Raw genomic sequence first — 19,299 nt, forward strand, 5'->3', positions numbered from 1 at the left:
TCGTTAATCTACATGGTTATGAGAGAAAACGAAAGTGATTTGAGTTTTTTAAGATGGCGCTGCTTCGTGTTGACGACGCAACAGGGAGCTCCAGACCAAGAAGATTTATGGGGAGGCTGGACTGATTAACCCACACAGGAGAAAGAACATTTGTGAAACCTTGTTTGATATTTATCTCAGCAGCTGGGAAACAATCGGTTGAAAGAGGAAAACATCTATGTGACTGTAAGGGATAGATCTGGATTATTATGGACCCGGAGAGACGATTTGAATTTTAGAAAAAAGACGGCAGTAGACGGTTGCGAGGAATCCCCAATTTCTTGAAGCATGGGAACCCCCAAAAAATTTTAGATGATTTGGTATAACATTCGGTTTGATTGATATATATGTGTATAATTTGAAATAATGTGATATAATTGGTTTTAATTGGAAAAATTAATAAAAATATATTTAAAATATAAGGAAAATGGGTATGCCATCCTTGTGAGGTAACTGGAGATGTACAATTTTTGTCAAAGGTGAGCTTTCCTAGAATGGGGTTGTCAATTCCTAGAATGAGGTTGGGTTTGCTCATATTTGGTGAATCGGAACTGGGCCTTGTCTGAAATGATTGGCTTCTCTTTGTTCTCTTATGGCAGAACAGAATTTAGTTGGTTGTACTGTGTGGCAATGTATGGTCCAAGGTATAAAATGAATTGACGATCTATGTTCTGAGCCAGCATTTTGGGAAACCTATGCTGAGTCACTTTCTTGCATGCTTGCAATAAAGTATTTTTCTACTTTCAAACCAATTCCACGTTTCTGGAAGTTTTCTTCACCTTTGCAGCAGCTTCACAGTTTTGAATCCCGAGTTCTCTTGTTAGGATACAACACTCCCACTGGCTGAACCCAGCTCTCCTTTCGCTTGGTCTCCAACAACATGCAGAGGAATGAAGTAGGCTGAACAAAGGGCACAGTTTCAAACTGCTTGGGATAGACCCTGGAGAGGAGTAGCATTAGTGGGCATTGGGATGGTGGGAGCCTTCAGTCCTTACAACTACCCCATCAGGGCAAGAGCTGCAGAGAAGGGTTGCTGGGACCACTAGGCCAGACTGCTTCTGTTTCACTTGGAATAAAGAGTTAACTTTACTGACTTCTCTGTTGTTCTAATTGCTGACCTACGCCTCATCCAAGCCCTGACATAGCTGGGCTTTGGGGAGAGGGTTGTCTGTATCATGAAAAGCTTAAAAAAAAAAATCTTAATGGGCACAAAAGCGCCTCCCCCTCCCACCCAGTGATACTGATGTAAAATAGAATGTCCCTTATAAAGCCTTATAGGTCAAAGCCAGCATTTTTAATTGGGATAGGAAATAATTGAAGAAAGCAGAGTCATTTGTCACAAGGAAAACACGTGATGAATTATTCTGCAATTTGCAAACGTGGACCCCAATAATGTTCAGCCATTTCAAGTGATCCCTGGGGATAGAAAATGTGATACCTAGGGTAAGGACTGTTTATTTGGGGGGGGGGATAAAATGCAATCAAAAGATATTTCATAATTAGATTTAAAGGGTGGTTCCCTATTTTTGAGTAAAACAGTTTTACCCAGCCCAAATCACATCTCCTCACCTACAGGACACTAAATATATTTCCGGATTCGGGACTCAAAGCACATGGAAGCTACAGCTGGAACTGCAGTGGACATTCCACATTTGGGAGGGATCCATTTTTCCTATGAATACTGCTGTCTTCCATCTTCCCTAATAATTGTCACATAACACATATGGTCAGGGAAGGGTAAGGTACATTTCATGACTGTAGTCATTATTGCTGATCAGTTCCATATGTGCCTTAGTACATTACTAAAGAGTGATCACGTAAACTATGTCCTTTTTTATTTTTATTTTTTAATACTTCAGGTTACACTTTTAGAGTAGATTATCTGAGATTCGGTACCAAGAAAATAGGTGTCAGGAGCCAGGCTGCCGTGTTGATAGCATGACACGCAAGTTGTAATTAGCATCAAGATTTATTGCAATACAAGCACTCAGGCTCAGACACCTGTCCACACACCTGTGACTTATGAATCAGTTGACCCTATGGGAGTGACTCCGGGTACGGCCGAATATCCGGAACATATGCCCTTTCCGTTTCTGGCTATGTTTTCTGTCTAAGACCCTTAGCATACATCTGCTAGTTGAATGAATTAACTACCCTTCCGGTGTGGAACTGCTCCCCCCACCCCCACCTTCTGACATTGCCTGTGTCACTTGAAAGAGTTAGTTTCTCTCTAGCACACTCTACACACACTGCATTCCTGTCATTCTCACAGCAACAGGGAATTGAAAAACTACTGTCTGGGAAGAATGCGAGCCTCGCTCTTGTTGGCCGCTTCCCAACTCCTCTGGAGCTCTTATACTGTGTGCAGAAATGTTAATGACAATAGGCAAATATATAATTTCTCCTGTGGAACCATCTCACATAACAGAGAATTCTAAGAAACCCTGAACTTGTTTAAATACTTTTTTAAAAAACTGTTTCAGCATCAGATTTGTACTTTTGTTTTATTGTTAAATATGCCTTTGTATTCAGATCAGGCCTGTATAGAATAATGTAGCACTTGGGAAGGAAGATGCAGCGCAGAAGCCCAGCACTGGAAGCTAAGATAGAGAAGACCTGCATTGCTACCATATATTTCCCCTTGATACTCAGGTAGGTGGGCACAAAGGAGACCCAAACACTGCAGAAGACCAGCATGCTGAAGGTGATCAGCTTGGCTTCATTGAAGGACCCTGGAAGCTTTCTAGCTAGGAAAGCCACCATGAAGCAGATGGCAGCCAGGAAGCCCATGTAGCCGAGGACAGTGTAAAACATGGCAACAGACCCTTGGTTGCATTGCAGGACTATCTGTCTAGGTTGGGAGTGCATGTCAGAATCTGGGAATGGGGGAGAAATTCCCAACCATGTGGTGCAGATGACAACTTGGAGATTAGAGCAGGAAATGATAGTGGAGTTGGCCAATCTCTTCCCCAGCCATCTCCTCACCTTGTTCCCTGGCTTTGTGGCCATGAAGGCCAGCAGCACAGTGATGGTTTTAGCCTCTCACCTGCGCTAAATCTTGACTCAATCTGTCTCAGGGACAGGAATTGTTCTCTGCATCCACTTGGTGGGTGTCTGAGAAGGACGCAGTTGCTCTGGTGGTATTCCCCACCCATGGGAGAATAAACCCCTAGTGTGATCACAGACAGCAATGTCCCTTAAAGTCTGATCTAAAACTGTGTAGGGACATGATCCAGAGCTTCTTTTTCATTGTTTGTGATTAATGAAAGGTAAAGAAAGATGTATATTTAAGTATACATATTCCCACGACCACTGTGTGGTTTTCATTACAACTGTAGTGGGAAACAGGGGTCAAAACTGAATATGTGAAGAATTAGAAGCCATTTTTAGCTTTAGCCGTCAGCTGTCCCTTTGTATTCAAATCAGACCTTAGTATAATAATGTAGCACTTGGGAAGGAAGATGCAGCCCAGGAGCCCAGCACTAGAGGCTAAGATAGAGAAGACCTGCACGGCTACCATGTATTTCCCCTTTGTGCTCAAGTAGGTGGGCACAAAGGACACCCAAACACTGCAGAAGACCAGCATGCTGAAGGTGATCAGCTTGGCTTCATTGAAGGACCCAGGCAGTTTCCTGGCTAGAAAAGCCACTATAAAGCAGATGGCAGCCAGGAAGCCCATGTAGCTGAGGGAGGCATAAAACATGGCAACAGTTCCTTCATTACATTTCAAGATTATCTCTCCAAGCTGGGAGTGCATGTCAGACTCTGGGAATGGGGGAGAGATGCCCAGCCAGATGGTGCAGATGACAACTTGGACACTGGAGCAGGAAATGACAATGGAGTTGGCCAGACTCTTCCCCAGCCATCTCCTCACCTTGTTCCCTGGCTTTGTGGCCAGGAAGGCCAGCACCACAGTGATGGTTTTGGCCAACACAGAAGAGACAGCAAAGGAAAATATGATGCTGAAGGCTGTTTGTTGGATAAGGCAGGTCACTTTCCTTGGCCGGCCGATGAACAGGAAGGAGGACAAAAAAGAAAGCAGGAGGGAGATGAGGAGGATGTATGACAGGTCCCTGTTGTTGGCTTTGACTATTGGGGTTTCTTTATATTTAATGAAGATTCCGAAAATGAAGCCTGTGATTAAAGACAAGGAGATAGCATTGGAAGCCAGCAGGCTACCCAAAGTGTCTTCATAGGCCAGGAATGTAATAACTTTGGGAACTCATTGATCTCGGTCCATGTTTGAGTGTTGATCTTCTGGACATTTGGTGCAATGTTCTGCATCTGAGGAGGAGAAAAAGGGTGCCTTAGTATCGTTTAGATATCTCCATAGCCTTCTGTGCTGCGTTACATATCTTTTTTTTATGTATTTCATTTAAAAAAAATTAAAATAGCTTTTTTAAAGTTCAGATCAATACAATAAAATCAAAAATCACACAAATAACCATAACATCCAAAACTTACAAACAGAACAAGCAAAACAAATAAACAAACAAATTTATCCTCTCCCGCCATACGACTTCCACTTATCTTCATCTCAGGTTAATTAAACTAAACTAATTACTGCTTCCATTATCATAATAAACTTCTCTAATAATTCCTCATATAAACTTGATTTAGAAACAGTATTAAACATTAAAAAAACTTCCCTATACAGGGCTGCCTTCAGATGTCTTCCACAAGTTGTATGGTTACTTATCCCCTTGGTTGGGCAAGTCACATAACTCCATACCATCCAACATTTCTCTGATGAAAATAGGGACGTCCTAAGGAAAAGAGGGGCATTCTGAAATCAAATCAGAAACTGGGACGGTTTCTGTAAATCCAGGACTGTCCCTGGAAAATAGGGACACTTGGAGGGTCTTGTGCTTTTGGAATTATTCAGCAAATGATTTGAGCTTACCAGATGTCACATCAATAAAGTTTCCTCTACCTTGTTAAACCATTTGGGCCACACTATGGCTTCCAAGTTAATAGTGAACTTTATCTCAGTAGAAGTCTCTCTCTCTATACTCCCAATTTTCACTCTAACACGAGACTTATTGGGAAACATCACCCAATTCTCAATATCATACTTGGCTGGCAGCTCCCCATTCTCATCCAAATACAGGCTCCCCATGGAAGTATTCAGAAACTGGACCTCTCTTAGGAAAGAGTGCAGCTGGAATGACAAGGAAAGGCCCAGTACAAAAAAAGTATGAAACCCTATTGAGTATCTCAGCCCTACACATTTTGAGCTCCTATGAATTGGGGCCAGTGTGCATCTCATCTGTTCTGATAAGCCCTTATAAGCATTCCATTTTATTTATTTAACCATTCAAATACCACCTTTTATATAGAACAGGCATCGGCAACCTCCGGCCCATGGGCTGGAAATGGCCCACAGAGGCTATTTATCCAGCCCACGAGCCACCCGGTCACCAAGCCACCCACTTGGCAAGTCCCCGTGCGCGCCCCCCACTCTAAACCCGCACGGCGCGGCGCGGGGACTCACCAAGTGGTGCCGAAAATGGCATCTGGGCACACGCATATTCCAGAAACAGTGTCTGGGCATGCCCAGACGCCCGAAATAGCTTCTGCGCATGTCAGGGCATGCACAGAAGTGATTTCTGGCGCTCCAAAAATGGGTAGCGCAGCACCGGAAATCACTTCTCTGCCTGTCCGGCGCCTGTCTGGCCCATGGACCAACGTCAGTGGAAATGATCCGGCCCACGGCCGGAAAACTTTGCCGATGCCTGATATAGAATAACAAGGTGCTGTACAGAATAAGATCAATACAAAAATGGCTTGATTTAAAACAGATATAAAAATGCTATAAAATGTATTCCAACACAATTTAGCATTGACTTCGGATAGTAGATCTACAATCAGTATTACACCTGAGTGCATGGGAAGCCTTTCTGAATAGTTTTGTTAGAAGTAGCTGGTGAGACACCATTACCCCGACACCCTCTGTATCTCTGTAGAAGTTATTCCATGGTACGGGAGCCACTATGGCAGGCATCCCCAAATTTTGGCCCTCCAGATGTTTTGGACTACAATTCCCATCATCCCTTACTACCTGTCCTGTTAGCTAGGAATCATGGGAGTTGTAGGCCAAAACATCTGGAGGGTCACAGTTTGGGGATGCCTGCACTACAGAGAAGACCCTCGCAGGTCTACTCACAGTCAAGAGTAGCATATGAAAGGGATCTGTGGTTGTATTAAGCAGTGTTTCTCAACCTTTTTTGGGCCACGGCACACTTGTTCCGTGAAAAAAATCACGAGGCACACCACCATTAAAAAAGTTAAAAAATTTAACTCTGTGCCGCCCTATATTGACTATAATTATGACTGTAAGAAACACTTGCCAATTGCTGTGTTGGTTGCAATCTCCTGTAATAAGGCTTCACAAGCCGTCCGGCGGGTTAGTGGTGCGTATTGGCGGCCACCAGGCTCGTTTGCACTGAGCTTTGGGAAAGAGGAGGAGAAATATTGCTTTCCGGTGGGTAAGCATTGGATATTGGCGGCCGCCAGGCACGTGACAATGCAAATCGCCCTTCTCGTCGCGGCACGTCGCGGCACACCATACAGTGTCTCGCGGCACACTAGTGTGCCGCGGAACAGTGGTTGAGAAACACTGGTATTAAGCATCCCCACTGCCTGGGGAAAGGAAGGGAAACTTTTACACTTGCATACTTCCATGTGAAATGGAACATTGATCACTAGATCACGTGGAAGCCTGAAGATATGAAATCTCTCCCTTCCGTTCAAACAGCAGCAGCTTTTGGTAGAACTTGCACAACTCCACAAGGGAGGACGCAGTTAAATTTATCATTTAAATAAAACTATGTGTGCATTCTAGAAACAGTTGAAGGTAATTTTGTTCCAAAAAGATGTTACAGAAAGATGAAAGGTTCTCTGCTTTTCATGCTATTTTTACATTGTTGCATTGTGTTTTATTCTATCCACAGCTGTTTTGTAATGTTAAACCACCTTGAGGATTTTTTTTTGGGGGGGGGGAGGCACAGTGTTATATAAGGCTTTTAATAGAAAAGTGCTATTTTCTAGAGCAGGCATCCCCAAACTGTGGCCCTCCTGAGTGGAGATGGTCCCATTGGGGCATTGAACACAAGCATAGCAGCAAAACGGTTTTCCTTCTTGAATCACTTTGACGTATCCAGAAGAGCAGCTTTTGCTGCACCTTGAATGTGGAAGTGTCTAACCATAAAATGAACGAATATCAAATAAGAAGTGTTAGGGATGGGTGAATAAGCCACAGAACTGAGTAAGAGGCAAAGAAAATACACAATCACTCCTCGTTTTAATAGAAAATTGCTCTAGCGTCTCCCCCACAGAAGAAGGGTCCTTGTGGATTAGACCACAGGTCCCTCTGGTCCAGCATTATATTCTCAGAATGGGAAACCACCTATCCTTGAAATGTTGTAAATGCATTCTCTAAACCAGGCATCCCCAAACTGCGGCCCTCCAGATGTTTTGGCCTACAACTCCCATGATCCCTAGCTAACAGGACCAGTGGTCAGGGATGATGGGAATTGTAGTCCAAAACATATGGAGGGCCGAAGTTTGGGGATGCCTGTTCTAGAGCCATAGCTATGGGCTGGGGGAATAAACAGGGTTTTTTTTGCCCCAGCTGAAGCTTCCAGGGGGGGCGCCATGTGGCTCCTAACCTGTGCATGTGTGTATGCAAATACACATGGAGGTGTGCCAAACTGGGTCTTTGACCCAAGTGAAATAAAGCCTAGTTTCACCCCTGCCAGAAAGGGCAGAAATGTTTACCTTCCCCATGGGACTTACTAATTAGAATTTTCTCCAAAATGGAGATGGGTAAATTTCATTCTGGAGTTGGGAGAATGGTTTGCAGTTTGCAAAATGGGGAAAGGGAATACCTGCCATGGCTGCAGCCTTTGATGTTCCAACCTGTCTCTTGCACGCACCGTCAACATGGATTTTGATCTGGCTGAATATGTGGCCTTTAAGGCCTGAGCCACAGCTTGGATACTGAAGTAAGTGATGTAGCTGTCTTGAGACAGGGCTCTCTCCAGCTCCTCTTGGGGCAGCGTCTCCAGTTTCTCCTTCTCTCTGCATCTTGTCCGACCTTTTACAGCCAACGTGTGCTTTGAATATGAGCAACGGAATGCTTTATTGATAAACTTCCCAAGAAGAGAGGATTCTGGTCCATAGTATTGATATTTTCTCCTTATTTGGGGCTTCATTATAAAGGACAAAGAGCCATGGATGTAGTGGAAGTAATTTGGAGGAGCAGACAAATTCACATTAATGTCCTGAAAACTTGTCGAGATCCAGACTTTTGCTCCAATTTCTTTCTCAAATTTTTCTTGAATTTTCATGATTGGATTCCATCCCAAGCGAGTGATTTCGTAGTAAACAAATACATTGACTTGTTTCCATATGGCAACTGGTTTACTCAGGCTGAACATTTCAAGCAGATTGTTTTCTGGTATTTGTTTTTTTTAAGGCAATGCAAATTCCACTATTAATAGTCAGAGATGTCAGGCCACTCACAAACCTTTCTCCATTGTCGTTGTCTGGAAAAATGAGGCCGACCCAAGTCCATTTGAAATGCAGGAGCAACTTGGCAATCCCCTGGTACTGAACATCTTCTTTGGGGATCATCCGTGTCACAGTGGCCGGAGTAGGCTACTTCAGAGTAACGACGCTACGCAGCTCTGCATTTTATTCTTTTATTGGTGCTGCGTATTTACAGTGCTGAAGTCATTGCTATTTACACGGAGTGATGTGGTCAGTCGGTATCAGAACCTCCGAATGACTTTTGGCGCGTCTTTCCCCAACACAAAAGCCTTGGAAGCCCCATCCTCTTGCCCCTCCTCTTTCTGCGTAATTCCGGCGTTGGAGGGATGGGTCTCCCCCCCTTACTTGCCCCTTCCTGTCCCACCTGGGACCCTGGCTCCGCTACTTTGCCTGAGCCTCGGACCCGACTTCCTGCTTCCCCACTGGAATCAGAGCTCCCTCTGCTTTCCCCTGTGGTCGGTGATGGGCTTGAACTCAGGAGGGGAGGGACTTCGCGATATCCCCTGTCCCTCACATCCACCCCCCTCCCAAGCTCCCCTTCTCCCCTCCCCAGGTCCCCCCCAGGTGTCGGTGACGACTGGAAGCCTAAGAACTCAGTGCTTTCCGAGCCCGTTGGTGTGAACACCTCCGCCCAGTCCTGCGAGGCCCCCCCTTCCGCCTGGGAGGACTGGAATCCCAAAAAGTCCGTGGCGTTCGAGCTGGTGGGGGTAAAAATGTGCTGCCAATCTGCTTCTGCCTCTGACTGGGTGGATCTCGGTGACACCCATACCTCGTCTCCCGATTCCTCAAACTCCGCTTCCCAGCGCCATGGTGAGCTGCTCTCCCGTGCCTCCTCCTCCTCCCCCTCCCTTTCCATGTGCCAGGGCTTGGGTCTGTGGGGAAAGAGGGCGTGAAATTCTTCCACCAAGAATTCCTCCTGTATCTGAGTGGCTGGGACCCATTCATTCTGGGATGGTGGAGCGTCCTCCCATGCCATGAGGTACTCCAGGCCCCCCACCCCTCTCCGTGAATCAAGGATGGCCGTGGCTTCATTTAGTTGCTCCCTGCCTCCCCTCTCCCCCCCTCCCTCGGGGGTTTGTTCGCTGTCTCGGAGCCTGCTGCTTTCCCTGTACGGCGACAGCAGCGATCTATGAAACACTGGATGCACCCTCATTTCCTCTGGCAGTGCCAGCCTGTATGCCACCGGGTTGACCTGTTACGTGACCGTGAAGGGGCCCAGCCGTCTGGGTGCCAGCTTTTTGCACCTCCCTCTGGTGGGAAGGCCCTCCGAGGACAACCAGACCTTGTCCCCCACCCTGATGACCTCCCCTTGTCGCCTGTGGCGCTCTGCCCCCTTTTTGTACGCTTCCTTGGCCCTCTCCAAGTGTTCTCTGAGCTGCTGGTGCACCGTCTCCAGTTCCTCTGCCCAATCCTCAGCCTGTGGGCCCTCCTCCTCCTCCTCCCCCTCCCTCTCTGGGAAAGATCTGAGGTCGCGCCCGTAATTGGCCTTAAAGGGCGACACCCCTGTGGAGACGTGCACCGCATTGTTGTAGGCAAATTCTGCCAGTGGCAGGCGATCCACCCAGTCTGTTTGCCGCTGGCTGACGTAGCATCTCAGGTACTGCTGCAGAATGGCGTTGACCCTCTCCGCCTGTCCGTTGGTCTGCGGGTGTCTAGCCGTCGACAAGCTGACCTCCACCTGCAGGAGGTTCATGAGCCGCCGCCAGAACCTGGAAACAAATTGGCGGCCACGATCCGAAATAACCCTTAAAGGTAATCCATGCAGTCGGAATACGTGGTCAACAAACAGTTTGGCTGTCTCTTCTGCTGAGACCGCCCTGGCACACGGTATAAAGTGGCACATTTTGGACATGAGGTCCACCACCACCAACACTGCGGTCTTGCCCCTGGAAGAAGGCAGATCTGTGATGAAGTCCATGGACACCACTTCCCACGGCCTGTGTGGTGTGGCTAAGGGCTCCAGCAATCCTGGTGGCGCTGCTCTGACCACCTTTGCCCGCTGGCATGTGTCACAGCCCCGTACATAGTCTCGAACATCTTCCCGCACCCCTGGCCACCAGAAGTGTCTCATGACTAGGTGAGCGGTTTTGTCCCTTCCAAAATGACCCGCCGTTGGGTTGTCGTGCATCTGCTTGAGGACTGTACGTCTAAGCTGGGTGGTGGGCAGGTAGAGTGCACCCTTGTAGAAAAGCAGCCCCCTGCGTTCTGCAAAGTCTTTTGCCTGCTCCCTCCCCCCTCTCAGTTCTCTGAAGATGCGGTTGGCAAATTCATCCGCTGCCGTCAGCGCTGTGAGTTCTGCCTCGCTCACCACTGCTGCTCCGCAGGACCATGCTGACGGGGGGAAAATGTGCCTGGGTGCTGGTGGCGCCTCCTCCTCCATGTACTCTGGCTTGCGGGAGAGGGCATCCGCCCTGACATTCTGCTCTCCCGGGATGTAGTGGATGGAGAAGTTGAAGTTCGAGAAGAACTCTGCCCACCGTATCTGCCTCTGGTTGAGCACCCTGGCAGTTCTCCAGAACTCCAGGTTCTTGTGGTCCGTGCACATCTGGATGGGGTGCTTGGCGCCCACCAGGAAGTGTCTCCAATGCTTGAACGCCGCGTGGATCGCAAGAAGTTCCTTATCAAACACAGTGTAGTTTCGCTCTGGCTGGGTCAACTTCCTGGAGAAGAAGGCACAGGGTCTCCACTCTCTGTTGGCGTCCAGTTGCAACAAAATGGCGCCCACAGCTTTTTCAGAAGCATCTGTCTCCACGCGTAGGGGCGCGTCCTGAACCACGTGGAACAGGTTCTGGTCTGAGGCGAACACCCTCTTGAGGCTTTCGAACGCTGCTTGCGCCTCTGGTGTCCACCTGAACTTCTGCTTGCCTCTCAGGCAGTCAGTGATGGGAGCCGTAACGCGAGAGAAATTCTTGATGAACTTCCTGTAGAAGTTGGCGAAGCCTAGTAGGCGTTGGGCATCTTTGCGCGTCCTGGGACTGTGCCAGTCCAGGATGGCCTGCACCTTGTCCTTGTCCATCGCCAGCCCCTTGTCTGACAGCTTGTAGCCCAGGAAGTCCACCTCTTTGGTGTGAAACTTGCACTTCTCCAGCTTCACATACAGGTGGTTCTCCTTCAGGCGCTGCAACACCTCCCTGACATCTTTCACATGCTGCACTGGGTCATTGGAATAGATAAGGATGTCATCCAGGAAGACCAAGCATTTCCTGAAGAGGAGGGACCCCAGGACGTGGTGCATGAAGGCCTGGAAGCATGCTGAGCCCCCTTGCAACCCGAAGGGCATCACCAGATATTCAAAAGAGCCCAGAGGCGTGAACATCGTGGTTTTCCATTCATCGCCTTCCCGGATCCTGATCAAGTTGTACGCCCCCCGTAGGTCCAGCTTGGTGAAAATCTTGCCCCTGCGTGCCGCTGTCAGGAGATCGTCCACTCTGGGCATGGGGAAAGCCACTGGCTCTGTCACTGAATTCAGCCGTCTAAAATCCACCACAAGACGGCGCTGTTGCGTGTCTTTCTTGTCCACCCAGAAGACCGGGCTGCCCCCTGCTGCCTTGCTTTCCCTGATGAACCCCCGCTTGAGGTTCTTGTCGATGAAAGCGCGCAGATCCTCCAGTTCCTGGTCTGACATGGCGTACAGCTTGGCTGGGGGTATCGTCGCCCCTGGCACCAGGTTGATCTGGCAGTCAAAAGGCCTGTGCGGGGGTAGGTGGTCGGACTCCGCTTCGCTGAAGACCTCCTGCAGGTCCCAGTACGGCTTGGGTATCGCCTCACCCCCTTTGACATGCATGGTGGCCACCGTGGCTATCGGAGGCCCCTCCCCTGGTTGGTGCTGCATGCAATGTTCCAGACAAAAGTCCGACCCAAACGTGATGCATCTCTGGTGCCAACTGATGGAGGGGTCGTGGCGCGCCAGCCAGCTCATGCCCAAGACGATGGGGGGGTCTGAGATGGTGGTGACGTTGAACGCCAGTGTCTCTGAGTGCCTTCCCACCGTCATTCTCATGGGGGGGGGTTTGATGTGTGATGGCCCCTCCCAGCAACTCTCTGCCGTCAATGGTTGCCACGTGCAGAGGAAAATCCAGCTGCAGAAGCTGGATCTGGTGCTCTTCTGCAAAGTTTCTCGAGAAGAAGTTGGCTGAGGCACCACTGTCAATTAAGGCTAGGACTGTCAGGGGATAGCCATTTGGGAGCGTTAGCGTGACTTCTAGAACCACTCCTGCTCTGGGAGGGGTGGGCTGGCTCTGCTCCTCTCTGTGCGGGTGGGCGGGCTGGGGCTGTTGTCTGCTGACTGTGCCTGGCTGCTGCCCCTTGTCTCCTGCAGCCAGGCTTTACCGTTTCCCTGCTGTGGTGCTGCGTTAGTGGGGGAGGGCACCACCGTTCCCGCCTTTCCTTGCCACTCCCTGCGATGTGGGCAGTCTCTGACGAGATGCTGGGGGGAGTTGCAGAGAAAGCAATTCCCGCCTCTTCCCTCCTTGCGTCTTGGCGCCGCTGGGGTTTGAAAAGCCCCCGCGCGCGCGCGCTATCAATCTGCATGGGCTCCTGGTCCTGGCTGGCCCCAGGCGTGGCTTGAAAGGGTTGTTGGGGGAGTGGCTTCTCCTGCGACCGTGGGAACCAAGCCCGCTTTGCGCGCGTTGCTTGCTTGTCGCTCCACCGGGACTCCTGTCTCACCCCCACCGCCAGAGCCTCTTTGCTCAGCTGATCCATAGTACTGGGCTTTGGACCTCTCGAGAGCTCATCCTTCACCTCCTCGTGCAAACCCAAGTAGAACGCCGCTTGCATAGGAGGCGACTCAAGTACCCACCCCAGTCTGTGCACCAGCATGGTGAATTTCGCCCAATATGCGCGAACTGTCATATTTCCTTGGCGTAAATTATGAAGTTCCTCCTTAGTCTGGTCCATATGACTATCGGACGAATACATCGTTCTCAAACCTTCTAGAAATTGTTGGACATTTTTCATGCAAGGATTCTTGGTTGCGATTAACGGTCTTAGCCACTCCCTGGCTGCCCCGGTAAGGTGTTCCACAATAAACGCTACCCTGTGCTCATCATCGGGGAACTCATTATGGTGCAGCTCAAGAGCATACACGATCTCAGTCTCAAAGCCATGATATTCCCTCGGGTCTCCATTGAACTTGCTTACTAGGGTCCCGGCTCTCCTTCCTGGCAGCACTTGGACTTGGGGGGCCCCTCCCGCCTTGTCTTTCTCTGCATCCAGCTTGCTTTGGAGGTCTACCGCCACCGCCCTTAATTGCTGCTCTCTTTCCTGAAGCGCTCTCACCTGTTCCGCAAGTTGTAGCCGGTCCTCCTGGACCTTCTTAGTCTCTTCTTTAGCTGCCTTTAATTCTCCCTGTGCCTGCAGCGTCAGCTGCTGCAGCTCTTCCTGGGCTTGCTCCGCGATCTGCCGCCATCTCTCCGCCTCTGACACGCTCATCCCGGCAACTCCAAAGTAGCCCAAAAAAAAGGATTCGGAGGTTGCTGTCACAGTGGCCGGAGTAGGCTACTTCAGAGTAACGACGCTACGCAGCTCTGCATTTTATTCTTTTATTGGTGCTGCGTATTTACAGTGCTGAAGTCATTGCTATTTACACGGAGTGATGTGGTCAGTCGGTATCAGAACCTCCGAATGACTTTTGGCGCGTCTTTCCCCAACACAAAAGCCTTGGAAGCCCCATCCTCTTGCCCCTCCTCTTTCTGCGTAATTCCGGCGTTGGAGGGATGGGTCTCCCCCCCTTACTTGCCCCTTCCTGTCCCACCTGGGACCCTGGCTCCGCTACCTTGCCTGAGCCTCGGACCCGACTTCCTGCTTCCCCACTGGAATCAGAGCTCCCTCTGCTTTCCCCTGTGGTCGGTGATGGGCTTGAACTCAGGAGGGGAGGGACTTCGCGATATCCCCTGTCCCTCACAATCCGGTAGACAAAAGGGAACTGGGCTTTATTATTATGAAGCTGATGTGTAAAGCCACAACTGACCTTGTGAGGAAAGGAAGGAAAAACCGTGTGATTGCCAATCAAAATAGGGAAGATATATTTATTTACCTGAAATGATTTTAAAAATGTGCTGGCAGGAGCTGATGGGAATTTTGGTCTGAAATATCTTGAGGGTGCCAGGTTGGCAGAGGGTAGAAGAAAGGTTCCTGGATCTAGTACCGTATTATGCTATAGCTAAAGATTCCCCACTTTGCGATGCTCCTTCTGGACCCACATGAAGAGTAAGTGGAATTCTATGCTGTCAAAGTTGTCCTCTACAAAAAAAGTTTTTTTAAAAAAATCCTTCCAGTAGCACCTTTGTTGTTGTTTAATCATTTAGTCATGTCTGACTCTTCGTGACCCCATGGACCAGAGCACGCCAGGCACTCCTGTCTTCCACTGCCTCCCGCAGTTTGGTCAAACTCATGTTGGTAGCTTTGAGAACACTGTCCAACCATCTCATCCTCTGTCGTCCCCTTCTCCTTGTGCCCTCAATATTTCCCAACATCAGGGTCTTTTCTAGGGAGTCTTCTCTTCTCATGAGGTGGCCAAAGTATTGGAGCCTCAGCTTCAGGATCTGTCCTTCCAGTGAGCACTCAGGGCTGATTTCCTCCAGAATGGATAGGTTTGATCTTCTTGCAGTCCATGGGACTCTCAAGAGTCTCCTCCAGCACCACAATTCAAGAGCATCAATTCTTCAGCGATCAGCCTTTATGGTCCAGCTCTCACTTAGAATTACTTACACTAGAAGCTTCGGTGAGGGGGTCTGGGAAAAGTTGTATGGCCACTGTTTATAAATATTTCTTGGAGATATAATCCCATTAATGAAGAAGTCACCAGGCCGGTAGAAATTGAATGCTTCATTTCCCCCCTTGATCAGATTCAAGGAGCATGTTGCCTTCAGTTTCCCGCATACTTCATGGGGGATTAGCAGCAGCAGCAGCAACAGCAGCAGGACTATCATTCTACCTCTGTGGTTGCTTTCACCTCCAGAGACAGTTAAGCAGAAGAAGCGAAAAACTCTTGCAAGATCAAAGCTGGTGTGGTTTCACCAATACGCCTGCTTTTTCAGCTATGGCTTCAGAGCCACTAAACCCCAGACAGGAATACATCCCACTTCCCCTTTGGGAAATATTGAGTCAATCTGACACTTTCCAAAAAAACCACAGCGCAGCAAATAACCACTTGCTTCTATTCTTTCTGATGCTTTGGAAAGTTACAGAAACACCTTTGGCAAGAACAAATCACTATGATTTGGATAATTATAAAGCAAAGAAGTTTCATCTCTGCAATATTCTGGAGTCTCTTGGTGACTTGAGAGGCAGATCAGAGAATCATAGAATCATAGAGTTGGAAGAGACCACAAGGGCCATCCAGTCCAACCCCCTGACAAGCAGGAAACACCATCAAAGCATTCTTGACATATGCCTGTCAAGCCTCTGCTTAAAGACCTCCAAAGAAGAAGACTCCACCACACTCCTTGGTAGCAAATTCCACTGCCGAACAGCTCTTACTGTCAGGAAGTTCTTCCTAATGTTGAGGTGGAATCTTCTTTCTTGTAGTTTGAATCCATTGCTCCGTGTCCGCTTCTCTGCAGCAGCAGAAAACAACCTTTCTCCCTCCTCTATATGACATCCTTTCATATATTTGAACACGGCTATCATATCACCCCTTAACCTTCTCTTCTCCAGGCTAAACATACCCAGCTCCTTAAGCCGTTCCTCATAAGGCATCATTTCCAGGCCCTTGACCATTTTGGTTGCCCTCTTCTGGACACGTTCCAGCTTGTCTGTAACCTTCTTGAACTGTGGTGCCCAGAACTGGACACAGTACTCCAGGTGAGGTCTGAGCAGAGCAGAATACAGTGGTACTATTACTTCCCTTGATCTAGATGCTATACTCCTATTGATGCAGCCCAGAATTGCATTGGCTTTTTTAGCTGCTGCATCACACTGCTGACTCATGTCAAGTTTGTGGTCTACCAAGACTCCTAGATCCTTTTCACATGTACTGCTCTCAAGTCAGGTGTCACCCATCCTGTATTTCATTTTTTTTGCCCAAGTGTAGTACCTTACATTTCTCCTTGTTAAAATTCATCTTGTTTGCTTTGGCCCAGTTGTCTAATCTGTTAAGGTCATTTTGAAGTGTGATCCTGTCCTCTGGGGTTTTAGCCACCCCTCCCAATTTGGTGTCGTCTGCAAACTTGCTCAGGAAGCCCTTAAGCCCATCATCCAAGTCATCGATAAAGATGTTGAATAAGACTGGGCCCAAGACAGAACCCTGTGGCACCCCACTAGTCACTACTCTCCAGGATGAAGAGGAGCCATTGATGAGCACCCTTTGGGTTCAGTCAGTGAGCCAGTTACAAATCCACTGAATGGTAGCATTGTCTAGCCCACATTTTACCAGCTTCTTTACAAGAATATCATGGGGCACCTTGTCAAAGGCCTTGCTGAAATCAAGATAGGCTACATCCACAGCGTTCCCTTCATCTACCAGGCTTGTAATTCTGTCAAAAAATGAGATCAGATTAGTCTGACATTACTTATTTTTCAGAAACCCATGCTAACTTTTAGTGATCACAGAGTTTCTTTCTAGGTGCTCACAGACTGTTTGCTTAATGATCTGCTCTAGAATCTTTCCTGGTATTGATGTCAGGCTGACTGGGCGGTAATTGTTTGGGTCCTCTCTTTTCCCCTTTTTGAAAATAGGGACAACAGATGCAGAGCTGGAGAAAAAAAACATATTTGCAAAAAGTCACAGATGTGGCTCCAAAGTTTGAGGTATGATCTAGCATGCCTCTTAGTTGTCTCTCAGCAACGTTTACGCCAAACTCCACCCCCCCCAAACAAACACATAGACTCATAGAATTTGAAGGGATCCTGAGGGTCATCTAGTGCAATTCCCACATTGCTTCAGGTCCTAGTCTCCAGGGCAGGTGAAAGCAAGCTCGCTCCATCTTCCATGGGACAGCCCTTTAGATATGCCTATCATATCTCCTCTCACTGTCTTCTTCTCCAGGCTAAACATAGCCAACTCTCTCAACCATTTATCATAAGGCTTCCAGACCCTTGATCATCTTGGTTGCCCTCCACTGCTCATGTTCCAGCTTCTCAATATCCTTCTTAAATTGTGGCACCCAGAACTAGACACAGTGTTCCAAGGCAGAATAGAATAATACTATTGTTTCCCTTGTTTTGGGCGCTATACCTCTGATGATGCAACCTAGAATAATGTTAGCTTCTCCACTGCTGCATCATACTGTTGACTCATGTTAAGCTTGTGGTCCACTAAGACTCCTAGATCCTGTATTACTGGCAAGCCACATGTCCCCCACCTTAAAGTTGTGCAGCTGGTTCATCCTGCCTAAGTTTCGAACCTTACATTTGCATGCCAAGGCCCCATGACCAAATCACTCCTTATGCATTGAGTCACCTGATAAGACACTAGCATATAGATTTTGGGTTCAAAGAGGTCACAACTTTATTGTCCTGAAGTCAGGGGCCTAAAAAGTCCATAGCAAGGTCGTAGCAAGAAAGAAAAAACATATGAAAAAAGAATTGGAGGGTGGGATATACAACGGAAAAGCCAAGATTCCCAAAGCAAGAGACCGATCTGTCATTAATCAAAAACTATAGGCTACTTTCATTATTAAAAAAATGATTATAAATTATTAGCAAACGTATTAGCCAATAGAATGAAAGGAATATTGTTAGATATAATACATCATGACCAAGCAGGATTTCTTCCAGGTCGTCAAATGAAAGATAATATAAGGAACATAATTGATGTTATAGAGTGCGTGGAGGTAAGAAATGAAAAACAAGCAGCCTTGATGGTTATAGACCCTGAAAAGGCATTTGATAATATTTCTTGGTCCTTTATGCATAAGGTTTTAGAAGAGATGAATTTCGGGGAAAGGTTCAGAAGACTGAGAAGTGCAAAATTTTGAAAGAGGCAAGACAAGGATGCCCCTTGTCACCATTATTGTTTATCTTGGTATTAGAGGTTCTGGTGAGAAATATAAGAGTAGAAGAAACCATCAGAAGAATAAAAGTAGGAAATAAAGCATATTAATTTAAATCATTCGCGGATGACCTTGTGATAACAGTTGACGATCCTATAAGCTGCTTGTCCACCAGGTTTCTCTTATGCACAGCAACTCGGGTCATATGGGGGAGGGGGGGTTGCAGTGATTTTTAGGAAGTCACTAGCTTGCATCAGGCGTCCTACTGGGAAGACCCAGTTCTCTGAGTGCATGTTCTGGAAGTTGGGCAATAAGGGCAGTACAGGATTCCTTTTTGGTGTACCGACCTCCCCGCTGCCCCAGGGATTCCCTGCCTGAGCTGCTTCAGGTCGTGGCGGACGTTGTCCTGGAGACACCTAGTTTGGTTGTCCCAGCGGAGGCAGAGGAAAACCACAGCTGGCAGTGTTCCTGGCCATCAGGCCGCCCCCTGCGGCTACCCTCCGCTCCTGGCCCTGCCCGGTGAAGCGCAACTCTGGCAGTGTCGGCGTCGGCCCTGCCCAATGCGGGCAAGAAGCAGAAGGGATACCGTGGTGGCATAGGGTGTATATTTAGTATAGCGTTTGTTCCTTTTATGTCCACCAGAGGGCGCTGTTTTTTGGAGAAAATCATGTTTTTACCTTTGACAGGTGTGACATCTATATAATATAGTTATATAAAAACATGCGCATATTCGAATGCAACGTTGTGTCAAAATTACAAAGCAATCGGTGAAGAA

This window comes from Zootoca vivipara, chromosome 2 (genome assembly GCF_965207765.1).
Source record: "Zootoca vivipara chromosome 2, rZooViv2.hap1.1, whole genome shotgun sequence".
NCBI classification, from domain to species: Eukaryota; Metazoa; Chordata; class Lepidosauria; order Squamata; family Lacertidae; genus Zootoca; species Zootoca vivipara.